We start from the raw sequence: 23,310 nt of genomic DNA, 5'->3' as shown, positions 1-23,310 counted from the left end.
CTCTGCCACTGCTCCTCCCCTCCTTAGTCCCAGACCTCCAACCCAGGAAAGAAGGGTGGATCAGCCTGAAGAAGAGGAATTATCTGATTCCTCTGAGGACTCTCTTTCTTACTCCTCCCAGATCTCACCCCCATCTGGGATATAGATCTTCTGAGGAGGGATATGTTGAACCTGACTCCCCTTTAGAGGATCTTACCTTTGGGGAAACTATTAACAAAATGAGAGACCACTTTAAGTAGCAATCCTCGGGTATGTCTGATATACAAAAAAAGGTTTTATGAACTTATTCAAATATTAGAACCTTCCAGTCCTTCTGCCATTCGTCCTATTCAACCTGCATTTTTGGATACTTTTGCCTCCGCCTCCATTAGCCTGGATTCCCAACCTCCAGCCCCACATAGAGCAGACAGACTCTATAAAGTCCCTGAGATGGAGAAATTTCTCTTTAAGTGCCCTTCTGCTGTTCCTGCCACTATCTCCATCTCTACGAATAGGGTGTCCAAGCTCTTTCCTACAACTACTATCCTCCCTGCTGATAAAGACAGCAAGACTATGGAGAGGTTGGGAAAGAAAATCTATACTTCTGCTACCCTCTCATTTAGAGCCGTTAACTATCAAACTCATATGACCAAATACTCTGTAGCTCTGCTGGACAAAGCTAACAAAGATTTAAATTACATCCCTGACTGTGCAGCCAAGGCCTTCTTTCTGATAGCACTCATCAATAGACACTCCTTCAGATGTAGTTATGATGCAACTGAAGCCTCAGCCAGGTCAGCTGCATCAGTTTCAGTACTAAGGAGGTACTCATGGCTACAAGTACAGCCTCTTCCAGATGACTTCCGGGCCAAACACATTGATGCACCTTTGGATCACTCAGCCCTTTTTGGTGCAAAAGTGGCTGACCTGTTCAAATCCTTATAACAGAAAGAAAAAGAATTACAGGACCTAAAACATATCCTGGTCTCACCTATTCCAAGTTCCAGAGGAACTACCCAGCAAAGACCCAGTTTATCAGGGAAAACCTCCAGGCCTGCAGCTCCTTGGTCTAGAAGACTCCCTAGAAGACAGCCTCCTCAGGCTAGGCCTTCTCAGTCTTCCATCCAAAGGCCCCCCTTTCCTAATAGGGCAGGTAGTATCTGACTGCCTGCCAAAATTTTAATCCACCCACATCCATTTCCCTTTCTGTCTGTATCTCTCACTTTCTCCCTGCATGGTCACTCATTACCACAGGAAAATGAGGTCTGTCCATCATTTAGGATGGCTACTTCATGTCCTGGATCACCCCTCCATCAAGACTGGGCATACCACAGCCTCGTCCCAGTCAAGTACCCCTCCTCCATCAGGTTTGCAAACCCTGCTGCTACAGGACACCATAGAATCAGTTCTTGCACAAGCAAAAAGAAAAGGATTCTACTCCAGAATCTTTTTGGTACCCAGAAAAGAAGGGCCATGGAGGCCGATTCTAGATTTCTCATGCCTCAACCCCTTCCTAAAAGTTCCTACTTTCAGGATGCTCAGCCTACCTACTCTCTTTCCACTCATCCTTCCGCAGGGTTTCATGGCAACCCTGGACATAAAGGATGCATACCTTCACATACCTATAAAACCCAATTTCAGGAAATACCCAAGATTTCTGGCAGGCTCATCATCTCACTTTCAGTTCTGTGCCTTGCCCTTTGGGCTTTCTACTGCCTCCAGGATATTTACAAAATGCCTGGCTCCAATCATCACCTACTGCAGGGAAAAGGGAATTCGGTTATTCCCTTACCTAGATGACATCCTAATCCAGGCAAAAGACAAGAAACTCTTCTGCACAACTCCCAGGACCTTCTGGTAATCCTACAGTCTCTAGGATTCATGATCAACTTCCCAACATCCACCTCAAACCCACGCAGGATATTTTCTTCCTGGGTTGCAGGATCAGGACAGACCTCATGAAGCCATTCCGTCTAGCAGAAAAGATGGTATCCCCCCAAAACCACCTTCTTACTGCTCTACAATCAACAGACCTGACTGCAAGACCATTTCTAAGGCTTCTAGGTTACATGGCAGCTACTATTCCCAAGTTGCCACTAGCAAGGATGCATATGTAGAAACTTCATAGTACCTCCGGTCAGTGTGGACCCAACACCCCCTCTGGAGTTCAGGATCCTCCTTCTCCCCTGCTTGCATCAGGAACTGAGATAGTGGGTGGATCAGGTAGCCCAAATCCCAGGACTGCCTCTGCAAACACCCGCTCTCTCCCAGACCATGTACACAGATACCTCAGACCTGGGCTGGGGAGTGACCCTGGGAAAAAAGAAAGTACAAGGTTTGTGGACAGACAGACACAAACAAAAGATCACATAAACATGAAAGAAATGAAAGCCATCATCCTTGCTCTTCAGCCCTTTAAAGATATTCACAGACAACACCACAGTCCTGTGGTATCTCAACAAGCAGGGAGGAAACAAATCCTACCTTCTATGCAGACTAGCTCTGCTGGCATGGGAACTGGCTACCTCACAGGGATCACCCTTCAGGCAGCCTACATCCCATCCCTGCACAACTCCCAGGCAGATTACCTAAGCAGAACCATTTCAAACAACCATGAATGGATGCTGCAAAGAGATGTTTTCCTGACTATGGTCCACAGGTGGGGTATTCCACAAATAGACCAGTTTGCCTCCTCCATAAACAGGCAGCTTCCTGGCTACCACACCAGGACACCAGAACCCAAAGCATTAGCAACAGATGCCTTCTTAATAACCTGGAAGGGGAAATTCCTATATGCATTCCCCACTTCCCATTGATACAAAGAGTCCTGCTGAAAATTCATCAGGAGTCTCCCAAAATCTTGCTGGTGACTCCCTACTGGCAAAGACAGCACTGGTTCCCTCTTCTTCTTCACCTGTCCAATGGCAATCACCACAGGTTACCCCCTTCAGTGCATGTGCTCACACAGAACAAGGGGACTCAGATATACCCACAGTGCCAGTCCATGTACCTCACTCTGTGGCTGATAGGATTCTGATCCCCTTCAAATACCTATATAACAAGGACGTGCTTATTGTCCAGAAGGAGGCCAGGAAACCCAACACAAGGAAATACTATCTCTCAAAATGAAAAAGGTTTTCTATTTGGTGTCACAAAAGACAGATGGACCCACTGGAAAGCGATATGCCTCTTATCCTGTCATACCTCTGTGAACTCATGCAGACAGGGTTGTCTTACTTATCTCTGAAGGCACACCTGTCTGCTATCACTGCCTGCCTCCCCCTAGATCCACCTCTTGCATCCAGACTCCCTTCTAAACTTTTCCTCAAAGGTGTATTACACTTAAAACCACTCAGGGAACCATCTCCCCCTCCTTGGGACCTAAACTATGTTCTAGAAAAAACTCACTCTAGCCCCTTTTGAGCCAGCAGACAAGGCCACCTTAAATCTTTGCACATGGAAAACTATATTGCTGGTAGCTTTGACTTCCATCAGAAGGCTTTCAGAATTGCAAGCTCTTATAGCTACACCTCCTTTCCTCATCTCCCACCTGGACAGGGTGACCCTCAGGACAAAATTGTCATTCATTCCCAAAGTAGTGAAAGGGGGATAGTGAGAGAGTGCTAGATTCCCTAGATGTCCACAGACAACTTAGGCTTTTATCAATCAGACAAGCCGTTTGTCTCCTTCCACGGCAGGACCTTGGGGAATGCTGTGAGCAAACACACCATTTTGGCCTGGATCTCCCAGGCCATTTCCTTCTGCTACGTACACAATGGTAAGACCATGCAGGGCAATGTCATGGCACACTCCACAAGAGCAATGGCCTCTTCTGGAGCCTTTCTTAAAGGATTAGACACCAACTCCATACTTGAGGCAGACACTTGGTTATCAGTTCACACCTTCACCAAACACTACAAACTGGACCATATCTCCAGAGCCAGGGTGTGGTTTGCCAGGGTTATCCTACATGGATTCCTGGAAACTTCCTCTAGGTCACCTCCCATTTCTAAGTGAGCTTTTGCACTCACCCAAAAGTAGAACACTGCAACATTGGAATAGAAGAACATAAGAAAGTTGTGTAAAATCTTATCATAACCATATATGTCCTTCCCTTCCATGATGCAGTATTCCTTCCCACCCACCCACCTTCCCCACTTGCATGACTGCACTTGCTCTCTGGTCTGATATTGGACAGGCTATGCCCTTACAGGACAGGTTCTGACTGGGGCTTTTACTATGTTCTGAGGGCTGGTGCATGCAATTGTCACTTTTATGGCCTACGTTCCTGTAGCCACATCAGACATCCAATGCAACAAGAGGGACTGAAAATCTTTGGAAACCTGTCAGAAAAACTGGAGAGGAAAAAGGGTAAGCCCACAAGTAGAATACTGCAACATGGAAGAGAAGAACATCTATGGTTATGATAGGATTTTACACAACTTTCCTTTATCAGAGTATATCTGTTAATTATTGCAGAGTGTCTGTCAATGAAAAAACTTTTTTCCATAGTCTAGGATAAACCCTTAGTTCTTTGATTTCGATTTCCATTGATGCTAACCTCCTCAGTAGAGAGTAGAAGTCTTCCAAAGTTGGTGGTGTGTTTGAGTTCCCACTTCTAGTTATACATTTCCTAGAAACTGCAAGTTTTGCCCATAATATATACATGTTTGTTTTATTCAAGTGAGGACCTTTGGTTAACATTCAAAATAATCAGAGCTTTAGATAAGATAAAAGATTCATTAAATAAAGCTTGTAAAAAGTTATTAATTCTATTCCAGTATGACTTAATTTTAATAAGTCATAAAATATATGATTTCAGTCTGCTATATATACCTGCTGACATCTTCAACATATTCCATTTCTGGAAGAACTGATTTTAGTAATTTTATCTGAGGTTAAAAATGCTCTGTGTAGGTATTTCCAATTAAACATTTTCCAATACTGTGTAATAGATGTATGTTTTACTGATAATAAGATATTTGATTTGATTTTTTCAGTTAACTATAATGAGTGACCTTTTGCTATGTATTGCCAATATATTTTAGGTGTTGCTTTATAGTTTATAAGTTTTTTATATAAATTTGAGATTCTATTTTTCATGTTATAATCACTATATATAATTTCATATAAGCAATTGATAAGTTTTGGTGTATCGTTAAATGAAGAGTTATTAATTACTCTGCATAAATCATGGGAGTACATTAAAATGCTATGTAGAGTTACCCAATCCTGTAATGGGATTTTATCAGTTGTTTTTATTGTTTGTATGTCTAAAACTTTTAATTCTTTAATGCATTGCAACCAACAAATAAGTGTTTTTGTTTCCAAGAAGTAATTATTTCTCTATATATTTTCTGAGGATAGTTTTTTGTTATGATAAATGGTATTAAAAGGTCAATCTAAAGTTTTAAATCCATATTTGCATTGATGAGTTTCCTAAATAAATTAATATAATAATTAATCAAATGTGTTCTAGTGGGTTTTGTTATATTGTATTGGATGTTGATACTTATTATGTACCAAGGTTTATTGATTTTATCTAATATTGGAAATGTTTTTTAGTAAATTAGATTCGTTTATTGATATAACAGTTAGTAATTCTTTCCAGTTGGCAGAATAATTAGGGTTTATCAAATCTTTAACAGTTTTAGATAAGACCGCCTCTATATATGATTCAATATCTGGAAAATTTAGTCCTCCTTGTCTCCATAGTCTAATGTGGTGTGTTAAGGCTATTCTATTTCTCTTGGTGAAGCATAAAAATTTTAGTAGGCGGCTCAGTGGTGCAGCGGTTAACGCTGTTGCCTCACAGCAAGAAATTCTCTGGTTCGATTCTCAGCTGGGGTACCTTCTGTGTGGAGTTTGCATGTTCTCCCTGCATTCACGGGGGTTTCCTCTGGGTACTCCAGTTTCCTCCCACATTCTAAAGACATGCATCTGGAGCATTTCTCCTCAGGCCTCCGCTGAAAACAGGATCTGTGGAACCTATTCAGACTTTCCCGGTCAACAAATGTAAAATAAATAAATGAATTTATTTCTTTAAAAACACATCTTTCAGGGAGCAACTGGATTGCTAATGCTATATACAGAGTCTTGGGTAGTAAAACCATTTTTATTAACTATAGTCTATCGTCAAAGGTTAATATTATTTTATTCCATTTTCCACATAGATTTTAATTGTGTTAATGATGTGGTTGTAATTTATTGATGCTAACTCATTTAGATCTTTGCATAACACAATTCCTAGATAATTTAGAGTAGATTCTTGTTTCTCTATGATATAGTTTTCCTTTACCTGTACTTCTTTTTTTTATTTAAAAATAAAAATTTTGATTTTGAGCTATTAAAGAGAAGACCTGAGGTCATATAAAATTTTTAAATCAATGCATCCAATTCCTCTAAAGTCCTCTAAAGTCTCTTTGGAATTAGAGAAAGTTAATAATAATATATATATATATATATATATATATATATATATATATATATGGGAACACTTCACATAATTGAATTACTGAAATCTCGAATTTCATATGGTCGAGACCATATGATCGAGATTTTAATAAATCGAATGTGTGTAGTGTTTAGAAATAACACTTTACTTACCTTAATACATTACGTGCACACAGAGGCAAGTATTGTTGTATGCCTTGTGTGTACGTAATGTTGTATTTGTTTTGTGGTGTTGGCAGGAAGTGAGAAATTTCCCATTTTGCACTTCGGCATACAGCGCAAGACGGAAGATTTCCCATCTCCCCACTGTAGCGCGAACTTGGAGTTGGTATATTTAAGTAGGGGGGTGTGGGGGCACAGACATGGGGTGCAGCCCCTGCAAAAGCGAAGTTTGTGTTTTTTTTTTTTTTAATGGTTTCCCTTCAGAAGTTCGAGTTTCCGAAACTCGAGCTTTTGGTTTCGGTTATTTGCAGTTCGAGATTTTGGAAATTCGATCTTCTGAAGTGAATCCATATATATATATATATATATATATATATATATATATATATATATATACATATATCATTATTTTAGAATTATATTGGTCATAAACATTTACTCCTCTTATTTTTAAATTATTGCGTATTAAATCTGCAAGTATTTCAATGGCCAAAGCAAATAGAATAGATGACAAGGGACAGCTTTGTTTAGTGACTTTTGTTATATAAATAGATTCCAAGGTGAAAGGTTCTAGTTTAACATAAGCTAAATTATTTATATATATATTATTTAAGAGGTGAACAAAGGAAGGAGCAAATTCAAATAGTACTAGAATTCTAAATAGATATTCCCAATTTAAGGTGTTAAAGGCTTTCTCTATGTCTAATCTGATTATGAGTGTTTCCTTATTTTTCTTATTTACGTAATCTATAAGGCTGAGCATCCTTTTAATATTATCATGTGTCTATGAGTCCTGTTTGATCATTATTTATTGTTTTGGTTAATGGTATTTTCATTCTGTTGGTTAAAATTGACATAAATATCTTATAATCATTATTTAGTAAAGCTATGTGCCTATATGAGCTGCATAGATTCAGTATTTTCTTTTCTTTTAGGATTGGAGTGATTAAAAAATATTTCTAAGAAGGTAGTATTATTGCTTGTGATTGTATTTCTGATAAAGTGTTATTGAAGAGAGAAATTATCATTGAGGGGTAAAGTTTATATATTTCCATAATTATATCATATATTCCTGGTGCTTTGTTAGTTTTACTTTTTTTTATCCTGTCGGCAATTTCTTTGTGGATATAAGTTTTTGTAAATCTAATTTTAGTTCTTCTGGATTTTTTTTTGTATTGATAGAAATTGTATCCAAACTTAATTGAGCAGTATGTAATTTTTCTTTTTTAAAGTGTTCTGTGTAGTTATATCTGAATGCATCAAGAATGTCTCCTATAGCCAATACTTTATTACCTTTCTTTTCTTGGTAGAGATTGTTAATGTTATTAGCTTTGCAATGTATTCTAAGTCTTGTGGATAAATTATGTAAATATCTGCAGGAGGTAGCAAAGGAATTTACTTTTAGTTTTTCTAATGCTAGACTAGTTTTGTGTGTTAAGTCTTTGATTATATTTTTTATTTAATTCCTCTATTTTCTTTTTAATTTTGAGAGAATTTTGATTTTTTTTTTCAGATTTTACTGACAAAAGTCTGCATTGTAAAGCTAATAATTCAGACTCCTATTCTCTAACTTTATTTTATACCAATTAAGGGTTTTACCAAATATATACATTTTTAATGAGTCCCATGTCATGCCTTTATTGATTGTTGTTGTATAATTAATATGTAGGAAAAACTGTAATTCTGACAGCAACCAAGGTTTAAATTCTTTAATTTTTGTGATATATGATGGTATTCTAGAAGAGAAGATTAATGGTTTGAACTCAATTTGGAATTTCAAAATCAGAGAGTTATGGTCTGAGAAAGGGCATGGAGTAATTGAGAAATTGATGATTTTTGAACATAAATCTTGAACAACAAATATTTTATCTATTCTAGTTTGATTTCCATGTCTGTGGCCTTGATGGGAGAACAATAAAGATTTATCATCTTTCAGTTTAAATGTATCAATTAAATGAACTGATTCAACCCATTTTTTAAAGATTTTGAAATAGAAGATGTATGATAGGGTCTCTTGTTGATAGTTTCAGAAGCATCTAGGATACAGTTGAAATCTTCTCATATTATTAAATTACCTTTATAGTTATTAGAAATAAAACCTAAGTACCTTTTGACAGTTCTTACCCCAATACCAGAAAACCAGTATAGGTTTTCTAGAGTCCATATTCTATTATTAAATTTAACTACTGCAAAGGCTATGAGACACTCTTTATCATCATATTAGTAAATATTTCTGGGGTGATAATATTCTTTTTCCATAAAATTGTTACCACTTTTGTTTGTGACTTATAGGATGAATGAAAATTAAAACCTCATCAACTCAACTAAAACAAAAAATAAGATTTTGAAGGATAACAGCCCACACATATAGTTCTTTGTTGTTAGCACTTTTGTCTACTTTATTAAGTAAACTTCCTCAGACAAATACACACTACATCACATACTTTTTAACCAGGTATGTTGGTGACACAACTTCCTTCACAAAAATAATTTAAAGACATACTCCAGAAACTAAAATTAAAATAGCTATATATTCCAAATGCTAAAAGATAAAATATATATGACATTATTTATAATTAACCAGCAGTTCTTATTGAACTACTGAAATGTTTATATAATCTCTCACGTGCTTTTAATTTTAAAATGCATTTCAGAGAACAATAGTTATTTAAACATGAGCATTTAACCTAAGCTGCCACATTAATCCTCTTTCTTCTATTCTCAAAGTCCATGGACAACCTCTAGCATCTTGTAAGACCTGTGTAAATATTCAGGTAACAGAAGGAATGGTATGGATTTTCAATTATGTGTTTAGCCAATGCATTGCTACTAGTAAGCCTTCCTATACTATACTGATGTTCATGAATTCATTGCTTAAAGTGTCACTCTGTCTTGCCTAGAAAAAACAGACACATGCCTGACACTTGCCCAAATATGCAAATTCTTTTGTTTCACAATTATATTTTTCATTGATATTATAACTGGCATTGTTTACTTTAAATTTGTTGGGAACTTTAATAAATTTACAGAAATGGCAATGTCCACATTTAAACATACCACTATTGGGTACAAAATGTTTTGTTCTAACCTCTAATAGGTCCTTTATATTCTGACCTCTCTTACAAATTATGCATGGTCTTTGCCCTAATTTCTGATTGATACTTATATCTTCATTAATTAGCACCCAGTTTTTCATAAGAATTTCCTTTAACAATCTAGCATCACTAGAGAAAGGTGTAATGAAACTAAAATTGTAGGCAAGATTGTGTGGTTCAATAGCAGTCAACAGTGATGTAGACCCATCTAAGACCCCGCATATTTCCTCATTATCAGCTCCCCTATACAAGATGGCCACAAATGTCCTGACTGTCTTTGCCTAACAGCTTCGATCATGACATCATCCACTAATACAGGGAAGGGTATGCGCTTTTTAAAAAAATAATTTAAAGTAGTTCACATTCATTTTGAAAGTCCTAGCCTCTAGTGACCATTCTTGCAGTCCTTACCATCTGTCTTTTAATGACAGCTCTCTTTTGATGGTTTGGGTGCAGACTTTTGACGTGAAGAAAGGTGTTAGAATATGTTGATTTTCAAAAATATTAGCTACATATTTCCTTTTAGACCTGTCCTTAGACAGACAGACATCCAAATATGCTATTAGGTCTGTCTCGAATTAAGATGTAAAGTATAAAAAGTTGGTCAGAGTAGAAATCTCATTCACAAAAAGTTCCCCTCCGTTTAAATCTCAAGTAAAAATAATGAAGATGTCATCTAAATAACATGTATTCCAATAGACTTTGTCCTTAAACATTTGGCTAGGGACAAGCGTTCCTTTTCCCAATGGGCCATCACGCAGTTGGCAAAACTGCCTCCGCATGGGGACCGCATTGTCACACCCGATCTTTGGAGGTAAAAGCCATTGTGAAACATAATGAATTTGTTGGATAAAATAATATCCAAAAGACATCTAAGTTTATCTAGTCAGATTCTACCCCTTTATTGAATCTCTTATCCAACTAAGTCCTGTAGCGTGGGGAATTACTGTGTACAGGTCTCTAACTTCTATAGTTAAAATATTGTAAGTTTCACTATATTCTAGATTATTGATGACTTCCAAAAAATACCATGAATCCCAACATATGTTGGATTCACCCTCTAAGTACTTCTTCAGTTTGGTATCAACCAGTTTACCACACGCATAGAGGAGCTAACCCTCCTATCAACAATAAGTCGGAGGGGTAGATTTTCTAAATCCTTATAGATTTTTGGTGACCCAAAAATGACTGGAATTCTAGGTACTATCATGATCAGGAAATTATATGTATCAATGTCGATACTAGCTTCCATAAATAAGTCATTTAGCATTGATGTAACTCTACTATATGCTTTACTGACTTCATTAATGGAAGTTTTAATGTATGCTTCACAATCCAGTATGAATTTTATTCTTGCTTTATAATTTTTTTTATTCATAAAGACAAGCCCCCCCCCTTGTCTGGTTTCATTATTCTTACTTTACCAAATTTTAGGGCGTTAAGGGTATGTCTATCATTATCAGTGATATTAGGCTTAACAGAGGGATAAATTGTTTTCCCTAAAGTTTCTCTAATATCCATCTCACAAATTCTTTCAAAAATGAGCAAGGTAGGGTGTAGTGTGGGGGTTAAACACACTACTAATACAGCATTCATTGTTAGCAAAACTATTATTACCAAGCAAAACTTTTAAGTTCAACTTATGTAAAAAGATTCTAAGGTCCAATAAAGTCTGTACTAAATCTGCTCATCTCGTTGGTACAAAAGACAAGCCTTTTGATAAGGTCTCTACCAAGACCGATGGTGCATCGAAAGTTGTATAATTATATATTTTGAAATCTCCCTGTGCGTTTGTTACAATCCTAAGCATAGAAGGAACTGCAGGAGAATTGGTTTTATGTGAATCATCATCATCATTATCTATCTCCTCCGTCAGCCCTGGTTCTCCTGCAGCGTGTAGTAAGAGATTCCACCCCATGGTTGTGATTGTCCGTTCATCCTATCTGAAATTCCTGGCTGTTGGATTGGTTCCTCTACTGCTGTTGGTCTTTAAGGTGGTCACTACATCTAATTGGGGGTGTGTCTAGCCATCTCCGTACTGTCATTCGTAGAATTAGAGGTGGCTACAATTGTATCATCATTGTTACTATTATTCTGATGTTGACCACATGGAGCATTGTTATACATATTATGGCCCATCTTAAGTTCTGGGGGCTGGGATATGCTGTACCATTAGTGTATTCTCTTTCATCTCTCATTAATTTCTTCATTTTAACTGCCTTGAGTTTCATCAAAGTATTGTCAATACTGGTGAAAATATGACCATAGCTGTATTTATATCTAAGGAAGTTACTGTCCACTTTGATAGTGTTGTCAAGAAGTGTTAATTCATCCTAGAGTTCCAAAATTTGATTGTAATATTGTTTAATAAGTAACTCAAGGAATTCACACTCCTGTAAGTCAAACATATGTAATAATTCAAGATGAAACGCAGAATTCTTGACAAGCCCCATAGGATTACTTAATAAAGTAGACAAAAGCGCTAACAACAAAGAAGTACAAGTGTACAAGTAACAACCCTTCAACATCTTTTTTGTTATAGGATGATTGAGCTAAGATCATATATTTCTTGGGGTTCCATGTATATCTGTCATTTATTTTGAAATGTGTTTCTTGGAGGAAGTCTACTTGTGCTTTGTTCAGTTTTAAATATTTCAGTAAATTTGATCTTTTGCTTGGATTATTTATGCCATTAGTATTTAAGGATAATAAGATTAAATCCATATCAAGCTATAATAAGAAAAAATATCCTTTTTTTATTATAGCTATTAAACAGTTTCCTCTGATAACAGCAAAGATTATGTTTGTGTGTAAAGTTTTGAAAGAAATTGTCAGTTTTAGTTCTTCTATGACTATAACTTTTTCTTCTTTCGGCTGCTCCCGTTAGGGGTCGCCACAGCGGATCATCTGTTTCCATTTCTTCCTGTCCTCTGTATCTTGCTCTGTCACACGAACCAACTGCATGTCCTCTCTCACCACATCCATAAAACTTATTTTAGGCCTTCTTCTTTTCCGGTTACCCGGCAGCGTCACCCTTAGCATCATTTTCCCAATATACTCTGCATCCCTCCACAGCACATGTTCATACCAACATAATCTTGTCTCTCTGGCTTTGTCTCTAAACCTTCCAACCTGGGCTGACCCTCTAATATACTTATTCCTAATCCAGTCCACCCTCGTCACACCCAGTGCAAAACTTAACATCTTTAACTTTGCCACGTCCAGCTCTGACTCCTGCCTTTTTGTTAATGCCACTGTCTCCAACCCATATAACATAGCTGGTCTCACTACCCTCTTGTAGACCTTCCCTTTCACTCTTACTGGTAGTCATCTGTCACAAATCACTCCTGACACTTTTCTCTACCCACTCCATCATGCCTGTACTCTCTTCTTCACCTCCCTTCCACACTCACCATTACTCTGAACTGTTGATCCCAAGTATTTAAACTCATCCACCTTCACCACCTCTACTCCCTGCATCCTCACCATTCCTCTATCCTCCCTCTCATTCACACACATATATTCTGTCTTACTCCTGCTGACCTTCATTCCTCTTCTCTCTAGAGCATATCTCCACCTCTCCAGGGTCTCCACCTGTTCCCTACTCTCACTACAGATCATAATGTCATCTGCAAACATCATAATCCACGGGGACTCCTGTCTGATCTCATCTGTCAACCTGTCCATCACCATTGCAAATAAGAAAGGGCTCAGAGCTGATCCTTGATGTAATCCCACCTCCACCTTAAACACATCCGTCACTCCCACCGCAGACCTCACCGCTGTCACACTACCCTCGTACATATCCTGTATCACTCTTACATACTTCTCTGACACGCCTGACTTCCTCATACAATACCACAACTCCTCTCTAGGCACCCTGTCATATGCTTTCTCTAAGTCCACAAAGACACAATGCAACTCCTTCTGACCTTCTCTGTACTTCTCAGTCTCAGAGCAAACATTGCATCTGTAGTGGTCTTTCCTGGCATGAATCATACTGCTGATCACTAATCATTACCTCCCTTCTTAACCTAGCTTCCACTATTCTTTCCCATTACTTCATGCTGTGACTGATCAATTTAATCCCTTTGTAGTTACTACAGTTCTGCACATCACCCTTATTCTTAAAAATTGGTACCAAAACACTTTTTCTCCATTCCTCAGGCATCCTCTCACTTTCCAAGATTTCATTAAATAATCTAGTTAAAAACTCCACTGCCATTTCACCTAAAATCCTCCATGCTTCCACAGGTATGTCATCTGCACCAACAGCCTTTCCATTCTTCATCCCCTTCATAGCTATCCTTACTTCCTCCTTGCTAATCCACTGCACTTCATGATTCACTATCCACACATCATCCAACCTTCTCTCCCTCTCATTCTCTTCATTCATCAGTCCCGCAAAGTACTCTTTCCATCTGCTCAACACACTCTCCTCGCTTGTGAGTACGTTTCCCTCATTATCCTTTATCACCCTTACCTGCTGCAGATCTTTACTAGCTCGGCCCCTTTGTCTAGCCAATCAGTGCAGGTCCTTTTCTCCCTCCTTAGTGACCAGCCTTTCATAGAACTCTTCATACGCCTTATCCTTAGCCTTTGCCAACTCTCTCTTTGCCATACACCTCATCTCCTTATACTCCTGTCTACTTTCTTTATCTCTCTGACAGTGCCACTACTTCTTCACCAACCTCTTTCTCTGTATACTCTCCTGTACTTCCTCATTCCACCACCAGGTCTCCTTGCCCTCCTTCCTCTTTCCCGATGTCACACCAAGCACCTTTCTAGCCATCTCTCTTACTAGCTCTGCTGTAGTTACCCAGCTATTCAGTAACTCTTCACTGCCACCCAGTGCCTGTCTTAACTCTTCCCTGAACTCCACCTCACAATTACCCTTTTTCAATTTCCACTATTTGAGCCTTGGTGCTGCCCTCACACTCCTTCTCCTCTTCTTGATCACCAGTGTCATCCTACAAACCACCATCCTATGCTGCCTAACTACACTTTCCCCTGCCACCATTTTACAGTCTCCAATCTCCTTCAGACTGGCCCTTTTACATAAGATACAAACCACCTGTGTGCGTCTTCCTCCACTCTTGTATGTCACCCTATGCTCCTCCCTCTTGTTAATATTCACCACAGCCATGTCCATCCTTTTCACAAAATCCACTACCATCTGACCTTCTGCATTCCTTTGCTTAACACCATACCTACCCATCACTTCCTCATCCCCTCTGTTCCCTTCACCAACATGCCCATTGAAATCTGCTCCAATCACCAGTCTCTCACCCTTGGGTACAGTCATCACCACTTCATCCAACTCACTCCAAAATGTTTCTTTCTCATCCATCGCACACCCAACTTGTGGAGCATATGCACTAACAACATTCATCATTACACCATCAATTTCCAGCTTCATAAACATCACTCTATCCGACACTCTTTTCACTTCCAAAACACTCTTAGCATACTGTTCCTTCAGGATAACCCCTACGCCATTTCTCCTCCCATCCACACCATGATAAACAATTTGAACCCACCTCCGATACACCTAGCCTTGCTCCCCTTCCATTTGGTCTCTTGCACATACTATATACCAACCTTCCTTCTGTCCATCATATCAGCTAGCTCCTTCCCTATAACAGTCATACTGCCAATATTCAAAGTTTCAGCCCTCACTACCACAGTCCTAGCCTTTACCCACCTTTGGGCATGCCTTCCCCCTCTCCTCCTCCTTCAGCCAACAGTAGCCCAATTTCTGCCAGAACCCTGCTGGCCAACAGTATTGGTGGCAGTCATTGTTAACCCGGGTCTCGACCGATCCGGTATGTATATTTGTACTGTTGTCCACATGTATGATTTGGCAAAATTTTATGCCGGATGCCCTTCCTGACACAACCCTCCCCATTTATCCGGGCTTGGGACCAGCACAAAGAAATGCACTAAATAATATTTAGGTCAAGCTTAAGAAGAAAATTTTTATATAATAATAAAATTAAAATAGCAACTATTATTATTTATTTATTTTATTTTATTTTACATTTGGTAACCGGGATAGTCCGACTGGACAAGGTCCATTTACAACAGAGGCCTGGGGAGAAAAGCTCCACAAATTATTTAACAATACTAAATAAGGATAACAGACATACAAGAAAACATAGATCAGTGACATACAAAACTAACAAGGGTGAGACAAAAAATATTTCCAATATATGCAATGTATAGAGTAATCTGGAGTTTAGCTCTTCATGTTTACTATCTGCGGCTTATCGACAGTGGGTAAGCCAAGGAACAAAGCAAAGGAAAGAAGGATATATATAGGTATTTATGTAATACATGGACACTTCCAATTCTTAGTAAGATGTAATTTGAGTGAGTTTTTGAAATGCAAGGTAGTGGAGGCAGAAGTAATAGAAGTGGGGAGATTATTCCAGGTTTTGGCTGTGGTGTGAGAGAATAGAGCTTTCCCTGCAGTGTTCTTTGCCCTAGAGATACTCAGGAGAGATTTGTCAGTAGACTGAAGAGGGCGATAGGAAAAGTAGCGAGATAGTAGTTGATTTAGTGCAGGGGTTTTGTCAGGGTATGTGAGGATGTTGAGGGCAGTGACTAGTTGATGATAGCTGAGTAATTGTGTAAGTTTTAACCATTGCAAGTCCCTTAGTGCCTGAAAGTGATGGATTCTAAAGGTGGAGTTGTTAGCAAACCTGACAGTTGTATTGTAGCATGACTCAAGTTTGACAAGATCAGTTTTTCTACGTTGAGTTCGCATTGGTGCTGCATGCATAAGAGCTGAGTTTGGGAAAAGGTGATCCGTGCCTTGTCTGTGACAATTTTTTTTTATATCTGTAGAGAGTTCCCATTTTTTGTGTACTATTTTGATGGTGGTTTGAGCAATATGGACATCAAAGAAAAGATTTTTGTCTATTTCTACATAAAGGAGTTTAGTATGGGAAGTTGGAGAGATGACAGTGCCATTTTTAGAATTGATAGAGAAGAAGAGGGGGTGGGTTTACATTTATTAGGGGTGAACAGGACCAGTTTATTCTTGTTTGAGTTTAGAATAAGTTTGATGTTTGTAATCCAACTTTCAACAGAGATAATGATTCTTTGGTGAGCTTTTGTAAGGTGGTAAGAAATGGGGCTGCATAGATGGGCGTTGAGTCATCTGCATACTGTATAAGTGAGGCATGTTGGGTGCAAGTATGTAGGTTGTTTGTAAAAATGGAGAAAAGAAGTCGGCCCAAGACTGAGCCCTGTGGTGCACCTATGGTTGTTGGAAGTAGGGAAGATAGCATGCCTTGCCATTGGACAGATTGCTGTCTGTTTGATAGGTAGTTTTTGAACCAGGAGATAGTAGTAGGGGCAAAGAATAGGGAGGCTAGAGAATGTAATAATATTGGGTGTGAGACCATGTTGAAAGCTTTGGCTATGTCTAGAAATATAGTAGATAAAAAATTGTTTTCATTTCTGTCTTGATTAACCTGATGAGTAAAAGAGAGGAGAGCAGTGGTTGTACTTTGGTGTGGGTGAAAGCCATGTTGTATGGGAGAAAGGAGGTTATCTGTGTTAAGGAATTGCATAACTTGGGAATGAATGCATTTCTCAAGAAGTTAAGAGGTTAGTAGGTATATTATCAGCTGTAAGGGTAGTAGGTTTAAGTTTTAGGAGGAGATTTTTAATAGTAGAGGTAGGAACAGGTGAGAAAGAAAAAGAGGGTGAGTTATCTGGACTATTAATTTAAAAGTTCCACTCTAAATATGGAATGAAAATCATTCCTAATCTGATAGATAAACATAGGTCTATTAGATCATCGCTCACACCTTTAACAATTGGAAACAGCTGAGTTGCATAAACTAAGCTATTGTATGGAGAATAGTTTATAAAAGAAATATAAATTTCTAAGATGTTTTGTATACCAGGAAATACTACCTTTAGTAGTATAATCAACAATTTCATTACACTAGAAACTACCTGATATGCAATCACCTATACGGAATTCTCAAATCATAAAATATATCTGCATTCAAATGGTACATTTAGTATGAATCAGAAGGGGACATTGTTATACTTTGATTATTAACAATAATAATTAAATGGTGCTAAAGAATGTATCTTACTATTTTAATTCAATTTAATAGCTATATGATCCCCAGCTTTCTATGATGATATATTAATAGACTTTAAGTGTAATCACAACCAATTAGCAATTAGTATTTATATATTATGGACAAGCAAAGCTTATTATAAGCAGCAAAAATCAGGTAACAGAGTGAAACACAGCTGGTCATAATAAAGTGTGATTGCGTTGCTTATTGATACAATGCTAATGATATTACTCTGGAAAGGCCTGTATACCATATTTTCCCAGTTAATGTGTACTTAGCTACAGTTTTATTGTTTTATCTGATGCATGCATCCATCGATTCCTACTCAGATATCACAGTTTCATACTGATTCATACATTAGAGAATTTCATGTCACAAGGTAAAGGATTATCTACACACTAGTTTTGCATCTGGGAAGGTTCAGAAATATTGCTAGATATCCTGTACTTCTGTTGTGAATTACTCTGATTGTAGATCTTATAGAACAGTGACATGTGAACAATTCTAATTTGATGCTTATGGCTATAACCACTTTTACTAGTCAGACTTAATGAGATATAAACAAGCACTGCAGAGTAGAAAGTTAGAGATGTATAAAACTTCAGGTTTATCCAGTTTGTCAACATATTTGCCAATCTTTGCTAAAATAAATATTTGCATTTATCAGATATTATTATGATGTACTTGATAAATTCTCTATTCTACTATCTATCAATAATACTATTTGTACCCTTTCTAAAAAGTGGTTTACAGACAAACCAACCCTATGTCATATTTCATATATATGTCAATTAATTAATATGCAGAAACAAAGTCTAAATATATTGAATTAATAAATTAAAATATTAACAATTTCAAGTTTGTACAGTCTACCAGGTACTAATAGAGTTTGGATAAGTGGCCACTTATGTCTTAAATCAAAACATACACCAGGAAATGAAGTTCGAAAAACCAAGTAAAAATAAAACTCCGTGTAGACAGACCTCAGTACTTTAATAAAACGAACAAGATTTAAAAATTCACAATCACAGATCTAGCGCTTTCATCTGAGACTTCTTCAGAATAATGAATGTGTGGTGCCAATGATTTTTATACATTTCAAATCAATTAATTGATCAATCAGTTACATAAATTCATTTAGAATTTAAAGCCATACCTATTATTTTCTAAATTACATTCCATATGTAGTATACAGTTTTTTTTATAAAAACAGCCAGTCACAAATTGTGTTGGGGACCTAACTTAATAAAGTGCTTTTGTGCCTTTTATTATTTAATAAATATTCTTATATAAAAGTGTTAAAAAATGTATATTCTAAAACAATATTGTAAAATACATGTTGTGGTTTGTATAATATATATTCTACTTATTCCTAAAGATAGCTGATAATTAGTATAATGTTGTTAAATAAAATAGTGAAATGAATATAAACTATAATGACTTGTAATAAATGTGTCTAAATATATATATATATTATGTATAAAAACTAATTTAAAACTGTTTTATTTAACAGTGAAACAATGTTGCATAATACATGTTTTAAAAAATGTTACATAGTACAAGTTTAAAAATTATTATATATTTTGTTAGTGCATATTTTTTACTATATTAACATATTTTTTATAGTAATGAAATCTTTATATGGTGTATGTTCAAATAAAAGCTAGTGTTTATACACTAGAGGCTTTGTCTACTAAAATAGCCTTAATGTTTGTGTACTCATTAAGCCCAGGAGGGATGTTTGATTTTAGCCTCAGTTGCCATCTAATTTCTTTCTGAAGTAAGATGTTTTAACATCACCTCATTCAACAGAATGGTCTCCTTTCTCTTTTTATATTGTAAAATGTGTCAAATAATTCTTTCTCTGAGGGACCTCTCGGTCTTCCCCACAAAAAGAAGGACATTTGGAACACATGAAAGGCTATTTTACTTTTTAAACCATTCTCCAATTTTAATTCAACAGTTTGGTTAATATACATACATTGTCGACACCTACCACATCTTTTAGTACCTTCCTTAGGTTCAGGTTTTTTATTTTCCATTTCAAAAAATCTTTTGAGGTTTGTAGCTGTCTTGTATATAAATCTAGGTTTTTTCCAACTGTCTGATACATCTCTTTATTGGTCTTGAAGATAGACCAATTATTTTTCATGATATTAATAAAACAGTCAGAAAATCCGTTGTACTCCACAATACAGGCACCCGTGTAGTCCTTAAAATTGTCTGCCTTTTTCTCATTAGGAGTAAATTTGTTGCCTAATAAAATATGTATATTTACCCATCCTTTATATACTTGTTCCAGTATCTCACCAACTAATTGTTTTTTTCCATCAAAAATGAAAATTCTTTTTGTAAATCTTGATGTTGGGAGGTCATTCTGGCTATTCTGACAGCCTGTCCTTTAATAATGCTTTTCTTTTGGTGTAGGGGGTGTTGACTATTGAAATGTAAATAACTGTTACACCATGTATTTTTACGAAAAATATTTGATTTAAAACCAGTAGTCACCTTGCTCAAAGTTATATCTAGATAGTTTATAACATTATTTTCAATTTCATGGGTGAAAGACAAGAAAGTAGTCGTTTGATTAATGTAGATCATAAATTCTTTTAAGTCCTCTGTAGTGTCATCCTCCCATAATATAAAAATATCATCCAAGAAACGGAGATATATTTTTATATTTTTCTGGTAAGGACTCTTAAAAATGTGTTCTTCCTCCCATTCAAGAAGAACCAAATTTGCATATATGGGGGCACAAGCTGCGGCCATAGCCACCTAATGGTCTGCTTATATTCCCCCCTTGAAAAATAATAAAATTATTGTCTAAGACTATTTCAGTCAATTCTAATAACAATTTTTTCCTGTCCAGGTTTAATTTAGAATGTTTGTGAACACAGTTCTCAAAGTATTCAAACACATGTTTCCTGGGTATGCAGGTGAACAAATCTTTAACATCAATGGTCACCATTTTAACTGTCTCTGACCATAATTTGTTTGTTATTTTACCTAAAAAATCCCAGGAATCTTGCACCAAATGTGTCTGTTTTTTGACAATATCTTTTAATTGTTGGTCAATAAATACAGACAGTGGTTGGGTTTTGGACTTTTTTGCTGAAACTGGGTGGTTTCAAAATGTTTTTGTGTATCTTAGGTATTGCAAATATTTGTGGTATATAGGGATGGGTTTGTTTCAAGAAATTATATGTTTCTCTTCCAGTACTTAGGAGAAGCAGTATATACAATCCCCCATTACATCCTGTGATCGGGACTTTTGAGGCTATTGTTATGAATGACATTTACGACACATTTGAGACAACAAAAAGGTTGAATAAAATTAACAATTTAAATGAAAGAGAGTTAACCCTGTTTGAACAACTAAGAAAAGAGAGAAATCTTAGATTTATGCAACCAGACAAGGGTGGTGGAATGGTTATTTTCCATCAAGAAGCATATAATAATGTTTTAACAGAATTGTTGATGGACAAAAAAACCTACACCACTGTGTCATACAATGAAATACAAATAGCCTACAGAAGAATAGACAGTTGGTTAGAAGAATATTTCATTGAAAATAGAATTGGAAGAGAAACATATAATTTCTTGAAACAAACCCATCCCTATATACCACAAATATTTGCAATACCTAAGATACACAAAAACATTTTGAAACCACCCTTCCGCCCAATAGTTTCAGCAAAAAAGTCCAAAACCCAACCACTGTCTGTATTTATTGACCAACAATTAAAAGATATTGTCAAAAAACAGACACATTTGGTGCAAGATTCCTGGGATTTTTTAGGTAAAATAACAAACAAATTATGGTCAGAGACAGTTAAAATGGTGACCATTGATGTTAAAGATTTGTTCACCTGCATACCCAGGAAACATGGGTTTGAATACTTTGAGAACTGTGTTCACAAACATTCTAAATTAAACCTGGACAGGAAAAAATTGTTATTAGAATTGACTGAAATAGTCTTAGACAATAATTTTATTATTTTTCAAGGGGAATATTATAAGCAGACCACAGTATATGCAAATTTGGTTCTTCTTGAATGGGAGGAAGAACACAAAAATATATCTCCGTTTCTTGGATGATTTTTTTATATTATGGGAGGATGACACTACAGAGGACTTAAAAGAATTTATGATCTACATTAATCAAACGACTACTTTCTTGTCTTTCACCCATGAAATTGAAAATAATGTTATAAACTATCTAGATATAACTTTGAGCAAGGTGACTACTGGTTTTAAATCAAATATTTTTCGTAAAAATACATGGTGTAACAGTTATTTACATTTCAATAGTCAACACCCCCTACACCAAAAGAAAAGCATTATTAAAGGACAGGCTGTCAGAATAGCCAGAATGACCTCCCAACATCAAGATTTACAAAAAGAATTTTCATTTTTGATGGAAAAGTTATCCCAAACAATTAGTTGGTGAGATACTGGAACAAGTATATAAAGGATGGGGTACCAAATATACACCTTTATTAGGCAACAAATTTACTCCTAATGAGAAAAAGGCAGACAATTTTAAGGACTATTCTGACTGTTTTATTAATATCATGAAAAATAATTGGTCTATCTTCAAGACCAATAAAGAGATGTATCAGACAGTTGGAAAAAAACCTAGATTTATATACAAGACAGCTACAAACCTCAAAAGATTTTTTGAAATGGAAAATAAAAAACCTGAACCTAAGGAAGGTACTAAAAGATGTACAATGTATGTATATTAACCAAACTGTTGAATTAAAATTGGAGAATGGTTTAAAAAGTAAAATAGCCTTTTGTAAGGGCAATTGTCGAAGTAAGATGTTAGTGTTCCAAATGTCCTTCTTTTTATGTGGGGAAGACCGAGAGGTCCCTCAGAGAAAGACATTTACAATATTAAAAAGAGAAAGGAGACCAGTGCCTTATTTAAACATTCTGTTGAATGTGCAGGTTTCACTGATTTTAAGTTTGGAATTTTGGAACACATTAAATTACATCCAAGGGGAGGTGATGTTAAAAACATCTTACTTCAGAAAGAAATTAGATGGCAACTGAGGCTAAAATCTAACATCCCTCCTGGGCTTAATGAGTACACAAACATCAAGGCTATTTTAGTAGACAAAGCCTCTAGTGTATAAACATTAGCTATTATTTGAACATACACCATATAAAGATTTCATTACGAATATAAAAAGCATGTTAATATTAGTAAAAACACGCACCAACAAAAATATATAACATATATTTTTTAAACTTGTATTATGTAACATTTTTTTAAAACATGTATTATGTAACACTGTTCCATTTTTAAATAAAAAAGTTTTAAATTAGTTTTTATACATAACACACATATATTTTTAGATACATTTATTACAAGTCATTATAGTTTATATTCATTTCACTATTCTATTCAACAACATTATATTAATTATCAGCTATCTTTAGGAAAAAGTAGAATATATATCATACAAACCACAACATGTATTTTACAATATTGTTTTAGAATACATATT

This window comes from Protopterus annectens, chromosome 15.part0, assembly GCF_019279795.1.
Source record: "Protopterus annectens isolate FY-2018-M chromosome 15.part0, PAN1.0, whole genome shotgun sequence".
Taxonomy (NCBI): Eukaryota; Metazoa; Chordata; order Ceratodontiformes; family Protopteridae; genus Protopterus; species Protopterus annectens.
The sequence above is the reverse complement of the archived record's forward strand: the minus strand, read 5'-3'. Positions refer to the sequence as shown.